This window comes from Schistocerca americana, chromosome 4, assembly GCF_021461395.2.
Source record: "Schistocerca americana isolate TAMUIC-IGC-003095 chromosome 4, iqSchAmer2.1, whole genome shotgun sequence".
NCBI lineage: Eukaryota > Metazoa > Arthropoda > Insecta > Orthoptera > Acrididae > Schistocerca > Schistocerca americana.
Window position 1 is genome coordinate 739,477,098 of NC_060122.1, and position 17,819 is coordinate 739,494,916.

Consider the following 17,819-nt stretch of genomic DNA (forward strand, 5'->3'; position numbering starts at 1 on the left):
GATCTGGTGATCGAGAGGGACAAGGCAACATGTCGACGCACTCACTATAGAGCGTGTTGGGTGACAAAAGCAGTGTGTGGACTAGCGTTATCCTGTTGGGAAACACCATCTGGAATGCTATTCTTGAATGGCAGCACAACAGATCGAATCACGAGATTTATGTACAAATTTGCAGTCAGGGTGCGTGGAATAACAAGGAGAGTGCTCCTGCTGTCATATGAATTCGCATCCCAGATCGGTGTAGGTCCAGTGTGCCTGGCACGCATACAAGTTGGTTGCAGGCCTTCAAGTGACCTCCTTCTATCCCCCAAATGGCAATCACTGGCACCGAGGTAGAACGAGCTTTCATCAGAAAATACAACATACTTCCATCCTACCCTCTACTGAGCTGAAGTCGCAAATGGTGGTGGTTTGGGATCAACGGAATGCGCGCTACAGGGTATCTGGCTCGGTGCTGTCCTTGAGGTAACCGATGTATAACGGTTCATTGTGTAACTGTGGTGCCAACTGCTGATCACATTGCTGCTGCAGATGCAGTACGATGTGCCAGAACCATATGCCGAACACGATGGTCTTCCCTCAAGCTAGTGCCACTTGGCCTTCTGCAGCAAGGTCTTCTTGTGGGCGTACCTTCCCGTGACCACCGCTGCCAGTAATCACGTACAGTGGCTACATTCCTGTCACATCTTTCTGCTGTACCGCGAGAGGAATATCCAGCTTCTCGCAACCCTATTACACGACCTCATTAAAACTCAGTGAGGTACTGATAATGTGTTTGTCGCCATGAAGGCACTCTTGGCCAACATCAACTCACCAGGTGCAATCTCAAAAGTAACTAACGCACACGCCCGTTACAGAGCTCGTGTTTAAAGCAAACCTGATTTGCATCCCCATATTGACGCTACTAGCTCCACAATTACGCGAATGGTGCGAAATTGGACTAGACATCTTCTCTGAAAGGTTGAAACACGTCTACCAACTTGCGTTTATGTCGCACAACTCCTCCTTCGCGTTGCGATTCTTTATTCAGTCACTGCATTCGATGCCACTTTGGCTGCTTGATCGTGTTTGTGATTAAGATGAGACGAAATGATGAGGACAAAACAAACAACCTGTCCTAGAGCGAAGAAAATCTCACCTGTCTGAGAATCGAACCTGGGACCACGCGATCTGGAGGCAGCGATGTTAACCTTCAGACTACGAGCTGCAGACATAAGAGAAGTAAAAATCTTATGTACCGTTAACCCATGAAAGCAACATGAAATGACACAATTTCGGAGACTTCAGTAGTCTCGTGCAGATGATTTTATGTATACAGGGTGTTACAAAAAGGTACGGCCAAACTTTCAGGAAACATTCCTCACACACAAAGGAAGAAAATATGTTATGTGGACATGTGTCCGGAAACGCTTACTTTCCATGTTAGAGCTCATTTTATTACTTCTCTTCAAATCACATTAATCATGGACTGGAAATACACAGCAACAGGACATACCAGCGTGACTTCAAACAGTTACAGGAAATGTTCAAAATGTCCTCCGTTAGCGAGGATACATGCATCCACCCTCCGTCGCATGGAATCCCTGACGCGCTGATGCAGCCCCGGAGAATGGCGTATTGTATCACAGCCGTCCACAATACGAGCACGAAGAGTCTCTACGTTTGGTACCGGGGTTGCGTAGACAAGAGCTTGCACCCATAAATGAAAGTCAAGAGGGTTGAGGTCAGGAGAGAGTAGAGGCCATGGAATTGGTCCGTCTCTACCCCTCCATCAGTCACCGAATCTGATGTTGAGAAGCGTACGAACACTTCGACTGAAATGTGCAGGAGCTCCATCGTGCGTGAACCACATGTTGTGTCGTACTTGTAAAGGCACATGTTCTAGCAGCACATGTAGAGTATCCCGTATGAAATCATGATAACGTGCTCCATTGAGCGTAGGTGGAAGAACGAAACTAAAATGAGCTCTAACATAGAAATTAAGCGTTTCTGGACACATGTCCGCATAACATCTTTTCTTTATTTGTGTGTGAGGAATGTTTCCTGAAAGTTTGGCCGTACTTTTTTGTAACACCCTGTATAGATCGAGACGGCTTCAGTCTATATACATGAAAGCAATATTTTACTACTTAAATATGTGGAACTTTAAAATCCGTGAAGTAAAGGGGCACGGTCAGATTTTGCAATAAAGCAAGCTCTTACTTTTAACTGTCCCTTACGAATGTCCGATCGCCACAGATTAAACTGCTGAAATGAAACGTGAGCAGAAAATATAGGCAAAGGGTAGTCACAAGTGTGACAGACCTTCCTCCTCTATCACTTGTTAACTCCGCTGCTGAAGAACGACTAGCTGATACCAAATCGCAAATTTGTACATTGTATGACAAATAGGGCGAAGCACACAGAAGATATGATCAGATGTCAATACAACTTCATACACACACACATCATCAGTTGATGTGTATTTGATTAGAGTTGCAATACTCTGTGACAGAACCACCGCAAAGTACATTATTTGTTTTCGTGTTTAAAGTCGTTACCAGGCCTGGTAGGATATATGAGAGGCGCGAACAGCGTTAGATGTTGAGCTATCCTTGTAAGGCACACGGAGATGCAGTTTACTCATATGAGACAGCATTGTTAGCAAATTACAGCGAGGACTGTTTGATTATGGCAGTGTCTCGGTGCTGGATTGCACGCGGATATGACGACAGAAATATTCGTCTTCGTGGTTCCGATGGGCTACTTCTGACCACCAGAAGGGATGATTGCTGTATTGTGCAGCAAGTTCATTGTAACTCCTTCACATTCATGCATGCCATCCGATCGTAAGACATGGGTCCCATGGAACACTGTGTCATTCCGCGCAGTTGGCTGGAGACTGAAAGCAACCGGTCTAGGGAATTACTGATCCACGCGTAGACTGTCGTTAATTCCACAACACCATCAGCTGTATATGAATTAATTCCGTGTCCGGGAAACACGGACTGCTGATGAATGGCGTCGCACTGCGTTCAGCGGTGGATCACGGTTCTACACTATCCTGGATTGAACGTCATCGACTTTTATGGTGGAGACCTCGGGTGACGTCCCATTCTTCCAGTGTGGCTCCTGGCGTTATGGTGTGGTTAGTTAGCCATCGGGTATGACATCTGGTCATTGCTGATAGCGATCGAGGAGATCTGGCGACACAACGGTATGTTACGGGCATCCTGAGTCCGTATTTGCTACCCCTCAAGCGACGCTACTGTTGTGCCACTTTTCAACAGGACAATGCTCGTTCACACGCGGCACATGTCTCTATGACCTGTCTGCATGTAGATGAGATATTCCCACCGTCAACAAGACTCCCAGGTTAGTACGCCGTGTATCACGCGTCGGAACAGCTCGGACGTCAATTCGTCCCATTGCCAGTGTCCATGATATCAAGGACCCGTTGCAACAGTTCTGGGTCAGTTTGCCTCAGGAAAGTCTACAGAGGCCCTAAGACACCCTACCTAATCGAATCCATGCCAACAAAGGTGCAACATTCTACTGACTGGTGGTCTCGCACTGTAAAATTCTTTGTCAGATTGACTTGATTTTATAATCCTTCCAATAACATCACTTACTCTCTCAAACCGTGACGTTTCATTTTGTTTTCTCCTCCTGTTCTAGATGGAACACTTTTTTTATCGGGTAGTGGATGTCTGAATTAACTTACATGACGTAAACTTGTTAACTGACTTGTGATAAGACTTTGATAAGTGAGATGATATTATTGTTTCGTGTCTACATCTACATCTACGTGATTACTCTGCTATTCACAGTAAAGTGCCTGGCAGAGGGTTCAGTGAACAACCTTCAAGCTGTCTCCTTACCATTCCACTCTCGAACAGCGCGCTGGTAAAACGAGCACTTAAATTTTTCTGTGCGAGCCCTGATTTCTCTTATTTTATCGTGATGGTCATTTCTCCCTATGTAGGTGGGTGCCAACATAACGTTTTCGCAATCGGAGGAGAAAACTGGTGATTGAAATTTCATGAGAAGATCCCATTGCAACGACAAACGCCTTTGTTTTAATGATTGCCACTCAAATTCACGTATCCTGTCTGTGACAGTATATCCCCTATTTCGCGATAATACAAAACGAGCCGCCCTTCTTTGAACTTTTTCGATGTCATCCGTCAGTCCCACTTGATGTGGATCCCACGCCGCACAGCAGTGCTGGAGAATAGGACGGACAAGCATGGTGTAAGCTATCTCTTTGGTAGACCTGTTGCACCTTCTAAGTGTTCTGCCAACGAATGGCAGTCTTGCTTTGCTCTACCCACAATATTATCTATGTGATCGTTCCCATTTAGGTTATTTGTAATTGTAATCCGTAAGTATTTAGTTGAATTTACAGCCTTCATATTTGCGTGACTTATCGCGTAATCGAAATTTGGTGGATTTCTTTTAGTACTCGTGTGAATAATATCACACTTTTCTTTACTCACGGTCAATTGGAACTTTCCGCACTATAGAGATATCTTATCTTAATCACTCTGCAATTCGTTTTGGTCATCTGATGGCCGTAAATGACAGCATCATCTGCAATCAATAAGAGGGCTACTGAGATTGTCTCCTATGCCGTTAATATACATCGGGAACAGTAAAGGACCAATAACACTTCCTTAGGGAACGACAGATATTACTTCTGTCTTAGTCGATGAGTTTCCGCCTATTTCTTCGAACTGTGACCTTTCCGACCGGAAATCTCGAATCCAGTCGCATAACTGAGGCGATATCCCATAGGCACGCAGTCTGGTTAGAAGACGCTTGTGAGGAACGGTGTCGAAAGCCTTCTGGAAATCTAAAAATATGGAATCATTTTGACATCCCCTGTCGATAGCATACTTCGTGAGTATAAAGTGCTATTCGTGTTTCACAAGAACTATATTTTCTGAATTCGTGCTGACTATGTGTCAATAAGTCGTTTTCTTCGAGGTAATTCATAATGTTCGAACAAATCAGGGCTTAAATGTTCCAAAACCCTACTGCAAATCGACTTTAATGATACGGGCCTGCAATTCAGCGGATTGCTCCTATTTCTGTTTTTGGGTATTGGTGTGACTTGAGCAATTTTCTAGTCTTTAGGTACGGATCTTTCTGTGCGCGAGCGGTTGTATATACGAGGGTTGAACTTTAATAGTGGCAACTATTTGTTCACAACCGACACAAAAGAGTTACATGTTTGCACATGTTACTGTCCTTCAGAGTAGTCACCAGCGTTGTATACAACCCGTTGCCAGCGATGTGGAAGGCGTAGTATACCGTTGGCAGAGCCCGTTCTGTTGATGGTGCGAATGGAGCGGTCTAAAGGTATGGTGATTCTCGTGTACGACTGTGATGGTGTTATCCTAACGCATTACGTTCCTCCACGACAGACCGTCAATGCACAGTATTACTGTTCGATTTTGGAGCATCACCTGTTACGAGCTTTGCGAAAGAAGCGGCGACACTTTCTACGCAACCCACCCATTATTTTGCACGACAATGCTCGGGCGCATAATAGCGCAACCTGTGGATGCTCTTTTCGGTCGATGGAACTGGGAAGTACTGTACCATCCACCATATTCCCCGGACTTAAGTCCTTGTGACTTTGATTTGATTCCGAAAACGAAGAAACCACTTCGTGGCATTCGGTTCAGAACTGTTCCAGAGATTCGGCAGGCAGTAGACCGCTCCATTCGCACCATCAAGAGAGCAGTTTCTTCTACTAACGGTATACAACGCCTTCCACATCGCTGGCAACGGGTTCTACACAACGCTGGTGACTACTTTGAAGGACAGTAATAGGTGCAGACATGTAACTCTTTTGCATCGGTTGTGAATAAATAGTTGCCACTATTTAAGTTCCAACCCTCGTATTTGCTAAATATTGGGCTATTGTATTAGCATACTCTGAAAGGAACCTCACTGGTATACAATCTTCTTTAGTCCCGGCCGCGCGTTCTGTGGGGTCGCAGCGACCACAGTCGGCTTATACTGTCAGGCATTAGGCGGAGAATGCGTCACTCGAGTGAAGGTCGTGAAAATAGCTACAAGGACATGGAATTCATATAGTTTACATTAATTTTTTTTATTTTTTAGTTAGGAAAAATGAAGGCAACTGTTTCCAAATAAGAGTTTCAGTTGATGTTCAGATGTTTTACGATTTGCACGGCGTGTTCGTAACCATTCAGATGCATATGCATTGTGGAAGAAAATAATTATGGAGTTTCAGTGGCGTAACTGAGATAACCGACGCCACCGCCAAACTTCGACTTGCACAGCGTTGCCCAACATCTCACTCCCACCCCAGCCCCCACTGCACTTATCACTCTTCATTATTTCTTTAATGTTCTTCTTAGCATTTTATTCACTTACTGATTTCACTGGTTTTACAACGAAGTAAAAGGATCCCATTGATGGCTCTCTTTTTGGATGATAAAATCCAAGGCATGGAAATCACAAAGTCCAAAGCTGTGATGCTTGCAAACATATCGCAGTATTTTGTGTCAGCATTTTAGGTTGAACTTAACCGTCATCACGCGCACGCGCACACCAACCCACCTACCCACACAAACACACACGCGTACACACGCACACGCACATAATACAGACTTAATTTAATAACTACTATTACTGTTATTAAAATTGTTACATAAAATTTTCCGCTGTTACCAGTATTATTATTTTATATTTTCATTGTAGCTGTTCACTTACAATACATGATTTTTGCATAGTTCAATTTTTAGAAATGTGTATTATGTTAATGGGACTGCAAAAGCAGCCTGTGGCCTCTGGAAACTATTTACGTTTATATTACTTTTCACCCACGCAATCAAAGCATCGATATAGCTTTGAGTTTTGTACTAAAATGCTCTTTTGTCTTCTTCTACCAGACAATACCACAGGTTCCCCGAAAGTTGTACATACAAATCGTCCATGTCATACCTATCAGGATGTATCCATCTGATGATGGAGGTACACGCAATCCTCTGAACCATGCAGTCGAAACAACAGTTAATGTGATTACAGCAATTTATTGTTTAAAATGAAATTAATAGAGCGATACTTTTTTCAGTGTGTCATTGCCGACCAAAGAATAGCAGTATTAAATAAAACAACGAACGTAAAACATGCTTGTTTCCATTCGGTTTCGTTGGTTCATTTGGTATAACGAGAGCGGTTCACAACCTCCTTCACATTCCTTTATATAACCCTCCGCTTCTTTCCCTTTTTGGTAACTGCCTGTTTGTCCCTTCCTTCTTCTTCTTCCTCTTTTCGTCCTTACGCCTCCTCTTTCCCCTTTTATTTTGCCTTTCTCCAATCCTTAGCTCCCACTGAAACCGCACCCTGGGTACAGGCCCAGCTGCCCCAGCTTCGTTACGAAGCAATAGAAATACGAAGTAAAATATCTTCAATTTGTGTCGAAAAATTTATTTACTTCATTTAAATATGATGTGTTCCACCAAATTTTCTAGAAATTGGTCAGTTTCTGGTATGGCTGTGTGGTCCTGCTCACTCGCCTCTTAAAGGGTGTCTAAAGAATGCTGCTTTCTCGGACAGGTATACAACAATTCAAGCAAATCTCATTAACGGTTTTTATTACAAGAAAATAGATTGACAATACTTAACTTTAGGTCGCAAGCAATTGGCGACTTGCAAATAATCAATGTCCTTCACTGTACGAGGTGCATTCAAGTTCTGAGGCCGCCGATTTTTTTTCTAATTAACTACTCACCCGAAATCGATGAAACTGGCGCTACTTCTCGACGTAATCGCCCTGCAGACGTACACATTTTTCACAACGCTGACGCCATGATTCCATGGCAGCGGCGAAGGCTTCTTTAGGAGTCTGTTTTGACCACTGGAAAATCGTTGAGGCAATAGCAGCACGGCTGGTGAATGTGCGGCCACGGAGAGTGTCTTTCATTGTTGGAAAAAGCCAAAAGTCACTAGGAGCCAGGTCAGGTGAGTAGGGAGCATGAGGAATCACTTCAAAGTTGTTATCACGAAGAAACTGTTGCGTAACGTTAGCTCGATGTGCGGGTGCATTGTCGTGGTGAAACAGCACACGCGCAGCCCTTCCTGGACGTTTTTGTTGCAGTGCAGGAAGGTATTTGTTCTTCAAAACATTTTCGTAGGATGCACCTGTTACCGTAGTACCCTTTGGAACGCAATGGGTAAGGATTAGGCCCTCGCTGTCCCAGAACATGGACACCATCATTTTTTCTGCACTGGCGGTTACCCGAAATTTTTTTGGTGGCGGTGAATCTGTGTGCTTCTATTGAGCTGACTGGCGCTTTGTTTCTGGATTGAAAAATGGCATCCACGTCTCATCCATTGTCACAACTGACGAAAAGAAAGTCCCATTCGTGCTGTCGTTGCGCGTCAAAATTGCTTGGCAACATGCCACACGGGCAGCCATGTGGTCGTCCGTCAGCATTCGTGGCACCCACCTGGATGACACTTTTCGCATTTTCAGGTCGTCATGCAGGATTGTGTGCAGAGAACCCACAGAAATGCCAACTCTGGAGGCGATCTGTTCAACAGTTGTAAGTAGGTTGTTTATGTTTTCTTATTGGCAACGTTACGTAGCCCTCTGTATGAAAATTACTGGCTGTGCTGTGTGCAGTCTATGGCCAGTTGCATTGTTGTCTGCCATTGTAGTGTTGGGCAGCTGGATGTGAACAGCGCGTAGCGTTGCGCAGTTGGAGATGAGCCGCCAGCAGTGGTGGATGTGGGGAGAAAGATGGCGGAGTTTTGAAATTTGTAACACTGGATGTGCTGCTATATATATTATGACTATTAAGGTAAATACATTGTTTGTTCTCTATTAACATCTTTCATTTGCTAACTATGCCTATCAGTAGTTAGTGCCTTCCGTAGTTTGAATCTTTTATTTAGCTGGCAGTAGTGGCGCTTACTGTATTGCAGTAGTTCGAGTAACAAAGATTTTTAGTGAGGTAAGTGATTTGTGAAACGTACAGGTTAATGTTAGTCAGGTCCATTCTTTTGTAGGGATTTTTGAAAGTCAGATTGCGTTGCGCTAAAAAATATTTTGTGTCAGTTTAAGCACAGTCTTGTATAATTGTTCTAAGGGGATGTTTCACAGTCATTCGGCGATCCCTCAAAACAATTCTCTCCACTTTCTCGATCATGTCGTCAGACCAGCTTGTGCGAGCCCAAGGTTGTTTCGGTTTGTTGTCACACGATGTTCTGCCTTCATTAAAGTGTCACACCCACGAACGCACTTCCGACACATCCATAGCTCCATCACCACATGTCTCCTTCAACTGTCGATGAATTTCAATTGGTTTCACACCACGAAAATTCAGAAAACGAATGATTGCACGCTGTTCAAGTAAGGAAAACGTCGCCATTTTAAGTATTTAAAACAGTTCTCATTCTCGCCGCTGGCGGTAAAATTCCATCTGCCGTACGGTGCTGCCATCACTGGGACGTATTGACAATGAACGCGGCCTCATTTTAAAACAATGCGCATGTTCCTATCTCTTTCCAGTCCGGAGAAAAAAAAATCAGAGGCCTTAGAACTTGAATGCACCTCATATACAATGTCCGTGCAAGTTTGTCACATACTTAATTTGTATCACTAATCGCGGCTCTTCTGGTGTCTCTCTTCTAGTGCGTGGTTTCTAATCCGGGTCTGCTAGTGCCTCAGCTAGTTCGCGTCTTATACTGTCCGGTCTAGGCTGGCAGGAGCGGCGCCTATGTTCTCTTCGGGTAGAGGCCGCTCCTGCTGTCCTAGTCAGCGCACTGTTTGCTGACGCCGCCTCACAGCTTTCTCTGCGGTTACGTTCTTCATCTTCGCTCCGGCGCTTGTCGTTACGCTGGTACAGACCGTGGGTCGCCTATAAACACTATTTGAAGCATTTTTATGCAACAGACTAACTCAGTGGACCATTGCTTTCGAGGTATACTTTCGGCGTTTTTTTTTTTTTTTTTTTTTTTTTTTTTAGGGTTAACAGTCTTTCAGTTTTCTGACTGGTTTGATGCGGCCAGCCACGGATTCCTCTCTTGTGCCAACGTCTTCATCTTAGAGTAGCACTTGCAACTTGCGTCCTCAATTATTTGCTGGATGTATTCCAATCCCCGTCTTCCTTCGCAGTTTTTGCCCCCTACAGTTCTCTGCAGTACCGTGGAAGTAATTCTCTTACGTCTTAGCAGATGTTCTACCATTCTGTCCCTACTCCTCGTCATTGTTTTCCGCATATTTCTTTCCACTCCGATTCTGCGCAGAGCCTTCTCATTCCTTACTTTATCAGACAACCTAATTTTCAACATTCTTTTGTACCACCACATCTCAAATGCTTCGATTCTTTTCTGTTCCTGTTTTTCCCACAGTTCATGTTTCACTAACATATAACGCTGTGCTCCAAACGTACATTCTCAGAAATTTCTTCCTTAAATTCAGGCATATGTTTGATACTGGTAGACTTGTCTTGGCCAGGAATGACCTTTTTTACAGTGCTAGTCTGCTTTTGATGTCCTTTTGATGTCCTCCTTACTTCGTCCGTCATTGGTTTTTTTCCTGCCTAGGTAGCAGAATTCCTTAACTTCATCTAATTCGTGACCATTAATCCTGCTGTTAATTTTATCACTGTTCTCGTTTCGGTACTTCTCGTTACAGTCTTCTTTCTTCGATTTATTCTTGGTCCATATTATGTACCCATTAGACTATTCATTCCATTCAGCAGGTCATGCAATTCGTTCTTCACTGTCACCCAGGATAGGAGTTTCATCAGCGAATCGTATCGCTGATATCCTTTCACCTTGAATTTTAACTCTACTCCTGAACCTTTCTTTCACTTGCATCATTGCTTCTTTGGTGCACAGACTGATCAGTTGGGGCGAAAGGCTATATCCCTGTGTAACATTCTTTTTAATCCGAGCACTTCGTTGTTGGTGGTCGGCTGTTATTATTCCCTCTTGGCTTTTCTACATGCTGTGTATTACGCGTCTGTCCCTATAGCTGACCCCTATTTTTCTCAGAATTTCGAACATCCTGCACCATTTTACATTGTTGAACGCTTTTTCCAGATACAGATTCTACGTACATGTCTTGATTTTTCTTCAGCCTACTTCCATTATCAATCGCAACGTCAGAATTACCCCTATCGTGCCTTTACCTTTCCTAAAGCCAAACTGATCGTCATTTAACACATCCTTAATTTTCCTTTCCATTATTCTGTATATTATTCTTGTAAGTAACTTTGATGCATGCATTTTAATCTGATTCTGCGATAATTCTCGCGCTTTCAGCTGTTGCAGTCTTCGCAACTGTGTGGGTGATATTTTTCTGAAAGTCAGGCGGTATATCGGCAGACTCATACATTCTACACACCAACGTGAATAGTCGTTTTTTTTGCCACTTCTCCCAATGATTTTAGAAATCTGATGGAATGTTCTCTATTTATTCTGCCTTATTTGATATTAAGTCCTCCAAATCTCTTTCAAATTCTGATTCTACTACTGGATCTCCTATGTCTTCTAAATCGACTCCTGTTTCTTGTTCGGTCACATCAGACAAATCTTCCCCATCATAGGCGCTTTCAACGTACTCTTTCCAACTATCCACTCCCTGCTCTGAGTTAAACAGTGGAATTCTCGCAGCACTTTTGATGTTACCACCCTTGCTTTTAATTTAACCAAAGATTGTTTTGACTTTCCTAATGCTGAGTCAGTCCTCCCAGTCATTTCTTTTTAGAATTGTTCATATTTTTCATGCAACCATTCAGTCTTAGCTTCCCTACACTTTCTGTTTATTTCATTCCTAAGTGACTTGTATTTCTGTATTCCTGAATTTCCCTGGACGTTTTGTACTTCCTTCTTTCATCGATCAACTAAAGTATTTCTTGTGTTACCCATGATTTCTTCGCAGTTACCTTCTTTTTACCTATATTTTTCTTTCCGTCTTCTGTGATTGCCCTTTTTAGAGATATCCATTTCTCTTCAACTGTCCTGCCTGCTGAGCTATTCCTTATTGCTGGAGAGAACTTCAAGCGTATCTCGTCATTCCTTAGTGCATCCGTATCCCACTTCTTTGCATATTGATTCTTCCTGAACAATCTCTTAAACTTCAGCCTATTCTTCATCACTACTCCATTGTGATCCGAGTGTATATCTGCACCTGGGTACGCCTTACAATCCACTATCTGACTTCGGAATCTCTGTCTAGCCATGATGTATTCTCTCTGAAATCTTACCGTATCGCCCGGCCTTTTCCAAGTATAATTTCTCCTCTCGTGATTCTTGAACAGAGCATTCGCTATTACTAGCTGAAATCAGCCTTTCTGCTCCTTGATCCTTGTCCCAAGCCCATATTCTCTTGTAATCTTTTCTTCTACTCCTTCCCCTACAACTTTTGCATTTCCCTTTCCAGATTTTTTTCCTTCCCTACGATGTTCAAGCTCTTGGCATTCTACGCCCCGTCTAGGAGTACGTTATCCTTTCGTTGGTTATTCAGTCTTTTTCTCATGGTCACCTCTTCCTTGGGAGTCATCTCCCGGAGATACGAATGGGGAAATACAGGCGTACTTATCATACTGTGGCCTATTGCAATCCCTTCTATCATTTGGCCCCCAATTTCTCCTACCATTGTTCCTGAAATCTCTCTGTAAGCTTCTGTTGTCTTCTCTGTAATTCATCCTCTCCCCCCCCCCCCCTCTCTACCCCAATGTCATTTTGGAATCTTTTTCCGATTCTAAATGGTAAAACACTATCTATATCCCCTATGTAGTCAATGAATGAATCTATATTATCTACTGGAATGTGTATGACATCCCGTTGTACACTTTACGGAAATCTCCTCTTAGACCCAGAAAGCATAATTAATTAGGTATTAGCTTGACTAGATGTGCCAAATCATCCATCTAAAAAATCGTTTAGGATTCTGGATTTTTTTGCGCTCACCAGTAGTTATTTCACAGATAACAAAATTGTTCTGATTTTGGTTTACCTATGACAAAGCTTCCCGTTCCAATGCCCTTTGCACGAGCCACTTCGTTCACAAATCTGTCCCTGCAACATGCAACAAAATCAGCAGGATGATATTTTTCACCATTATTCAAACAATTAAATCCTGAACACTATTTATGGGGAGCAAATTCACAATACTGCTAACATTTCCGTGCGGCATCATGGTAACCATTCAATCTATGCTTTCAATTTTATTTCATATCATAGTACTGACATTAACTTTTAATTTACTGTGCTATCTACTTCACTGACATTTTCCATTATACCAACAAGACTCTTATCAAATTCCCCTGTCAGCCTTTCTTCCAGCCTGAAATTTTCAGCTACGAATTTTTCAACCAGCTTAACAATTTCATCCATTAGCTTAGGACTTAATCTGACACAATCCATTTCTGGCTGTTTCTAATCTTAGCTCCCCTTCTACTTCCGAAAGCCCCAAATTTTATCTCTCCCCCACAGACTGAATAATGATGTTTATTTCACTCACGATACTCTTAACTTCTTTTAATTTTTCATTAATTTGGTTCCCTTAGGTTTTTAATTGCACATATTGTGTTTGCACACTATTTTGAAACTGTTTTGATTTGCAGCTCCTTGGTTCAAATGGCTCTGAGCACTATGGGACTTAACATCTGAGGTCATCAGTCCCCTAGAACTTAGAAGTACTTAAAGCTAACTAACCTAAGGACATCACACACATCCATGCCCGAGTCAGGATTCGAACCTGCGACCGGAGCTGTCGTGAGGTTCCGGACTGAAGTGCCTAGAACCACTCGGCGACTCCGGCCAGCCAGGTCTTAAATGAGTACACTACACTGTACAAGGGCACGCTATTTAACACACTAAAGGAACTTTACAAGTAAAAACAGCACAAACAGATAAAGTCTACACACATACGCACGCACACAAACACACACACACACACACACACACACACACACACAGATAAAATGCAAAGAAAATTCAAATTTTGAGCTGAACTCTCTGGTGAACAAATGAACACTGACTAGGCAGGGACACACAACAAACCACAATCACACTGTGTTTTGGTGAGGTGAAAAGTATTTTACTACGTTATTTGTGGAAAATACTTGTTATAGTTACGTGTGCATCACAGCATCTCAGCATGATGCGGAGAATGGAAGTGCTTGCCACACGAAAACGTAAGTAAAAACGAATATAGGCGCGAGAACATCGCGACAAACTAAATTACATTCTAGAAGATAGGTTAACTCCCAGCAAAAAACTTTCTCATCACCATCGTTTGGTTGCAGATGACAAGCTACCTGTAGTAATTAACACACAAGTGATCCAGAAAATTCATGCACGCCAAATGTAAAGGTATTTACAAAAAGAAACGATCTGTTGTTTGAACTAAAGATGCACATAATTTTATAATGATTTAACAAAATCGTTCACATTGCAGAATAAATAAAAACGAAAACCGACTGATGATGGGACAGTGGTGCCGAAGCATGTTTGGGTACTGAGGAGAAACGGTGCTTTGCATAACTGGCGGACCTCACATCCAACAATTTTGAAACTGATTTGCACTTTTCTGCAACTGACCAAGAAACCTGAAAATTTCTTTTAAAACACCCCCATTAATAACGTTAACTAAACAATAATATTCTCATCTGCCGATTACACATCGCTTGCAACATTAATGTATGTATTTATCGGTTTTGGTTCCTCCTTTATAGGAAATAAAGAAAAGAAAACACGAAAGTTTGATGTACGCGACAGTAATGCGACACGTAGCACGCACTTGCAGATTTAGTTAACTTCTTAAGGTTTCGTTTCCACTGTTGCACTCTGTAGCGCCGGAATATGCCGCCGCACCGAATCTACTGTGGACTTGGGTCGCATTGCACTGCCGCACTGCCCACATGGTTCTAGCTGCGTCGTCCTCCGCCTATCTTCTTCCGCTGAAGCGCCAAATCGTCGTTGAAGCATTTTCAATTGTTTTGGAGAAAAACAGTCTTGCTAACCAAGATTGTTTGTTTTCAAAATCTTTGTACGGTGGCCGTATCAGCCGGCCTCATAGAGTTGGGAAAAACCTTTCCCACCGCTTCAAGCAACGGTGCCTTCGGATTGTCAGCTTCGATTCAGACATTCCGGACGAGTGGTGCAATTCTATAACGCTAAGCGGCCCTACTCACTATGAAAATCTTTTCGAAGTTACAGTTTACTAATAAGCTCTCTAGAGGATGATACAATCGTACAGTTCCTTGAAAGTACTAGCACTGACCACGGATTCGTTTAGTGTATGCAGCTGGTTGTAAGACACACGTCGCCTTATCTCGTTTCAGTTTTTACTGATTCTTCCTCCTTAAGTTTACTGTAGGTACACTACTGTGCTGAGTGAGAACACACAGAACGTCTGTTCGATTTACAAAAGCGAGGTGAAGTGTAAATAACGCAAATGCAGCGCAAGAAAATACTGTAGAAAAACCAAAATTGCCAAGCGTATACGTGAGACGAAGTCTTTCGACATCAACCGCTGCTAACAAATAGGGAAGAAGCATTGGTTTAGCAATATGTAAACAAGACCAATAACAATGGAAGATGCTTTATAAATAAAAGCGAAACGCGTCTGGTATAAAATTCTTTTTATTTAAATTGCAGTAAGCTTAAGAGGAAAAAGCAGTAATAACGGATTTTAACAGCTGCTGTAGAAAATGATTGAAATCTGGTTTCACAGGATAGAAAATGGCTCTGAGCACTATGGGACTCAACTGCTGAGGTCATTAGTCCCCTAGAACTTAGAACTAGTTAAACCTAACTAACCTAAGGACATCACACACATCCATGCCCGAGGCAGGATTCGAACCTGCGACCGTAGCGGTCTCGCGGTTCCAGACTGCAGCGCCAGAACCGCGCGGCCACTTCGGCCGGCTTCACAGGATAGAGCGGATCAGGTTATGGTTATGGAGGGACGGCCGTAATCAGTTACTGTCAGTTGCACAAAACACACAAACTTTTATTTTCCTAAGAACCACTTAATTTCACATTGCCTTAAAAAGTTCAAAATAAAACAATATGGCTGAAGGCCTAGTTAAGAAAAATTGAGATACTTCCTGGGTTGAATGCCCAAAACCACACCAAAAACAAGAACAGCTGAAGGCCTGAACACAAGTTATAAAAAATTGCGTTAAGGAATACACGCAGCTGAAGGCCTTACTTAAAAAAAATATTTCACGTAAATACTCGGCTGCATGCCACACACAAGACATCGACCAACTCAGGGCTTAGGGCCTGGATAACGAGAATTTCAGATAGCCAAAATTTTCGAAAAAATTGTTTTAAACAAATGAATCTGCAAATTTTAAGTTAAGATGGCTGAAGTCCTTATCTTAAAAATATTTCACGTAAAAGCTCAGCTGAAGGCCACACACTGGACATAGTACAAGTCAGGGCTTAAGGCCTGGATAACATGAATTTCAGATAGAACAAACTTTCGAAATCTAGTTTTTTAACATATCAATCTTCTAATTTTAATTTAAGTCAGCTGAAGGCCTTATTTTAAAATTAAAACAAACTAGTTTAATAGATGGCTGAAAGCCTCACACAGTACTTCAGACTCAAATGAAAATCACAATCTAAAACCAGCAGAACAGTGGTGCTCAGAAGTGTTCCAAGGGTCGGCCTGAGGAGGTGGCTCTAACGTGAGGTGAGGTGAGGCAGGCAGCCAAGTGTAAGGTTAAATAATCGGATGGTAACCCAACCCAGGGACGGCTGAAGGACCAAACAACAACTTAATCAATTCCCTTCCACCCGACCAACGGCACGACAACGGAAAGTATCAGCTGAGGGCGAAGATACCTGCAGCACTACATCTTCAAAATTGACGTCTAAAAACAGCCAAGGCACAATAACCACTCTTAAGAAAAATATTTGAACAAACAACTAAAAGGCTGTCGAACTACGCGTCGTGCCGGACAGCATCAACACAGCGAGGAAAAACACACTGCCGGAATACTACGCTAACGACCAGGCCAGGCAACTGGGGCGTTAGTGGCCACAAGGCAGAAAATACCGCTGGTGCGTTTTACTGATAAGTAACAACCAATTTAATAGTTAAAGACCGTACAGGAAGATGGCTGCAAAATTTCGCTGACTCCAACACACTGCTGCTAGCCGGAATGGCCCAGGAAGCAGCAACCAGCAACGAACGAAGAGATGTCCCAGCGGTTGAGGTTTCATAACAGGTTAACTGATCACGCAACTTCAGTGCCCAGGTTTGGTGGGCAAAGAACTTGTAGTCTCACAGCTAGCACCTCACAATCTGACAGCATGTGCAGTCCGCCAGTGGTCCCGGCCTGACCTCGTGCTGCGGAGACTTCCTCGCCGCTCTGTCCCAACTGACGGACTGCGACACACACCACCACACGGAGATATAGCGGTCACACCAAAGATGGTACAGCAGTACTAGTATCGATAAGTGCTACTGCTGCCGCTGACAGAGGCAAGTCAGCAACTCGTTATGGTAGTAACTCAGGGAGAAATGAGACGCCACTCGATTGTGACAAAATGCCAAAGAACAAACGGCATCAACGCGATCTGGCCACGGTTCAATGATCATGCAAACTAACATATTATTCCATTTCAATTCCACATCCACACTCCAGCACTGCTCCAACAGAAAACATGTGTCTGGGCCCTTCACTGCTTGCGCTGCTTCCGCCACAGTCCTGAAGTACAAAATAGTTTCCTCCAAAATAACAATAATGTTCACAAGCTTCATACATTCTATCATTCTAAGATATTCTTAAATGCTAAATTTCCTTGTTGTTAATGAAATACGAGGG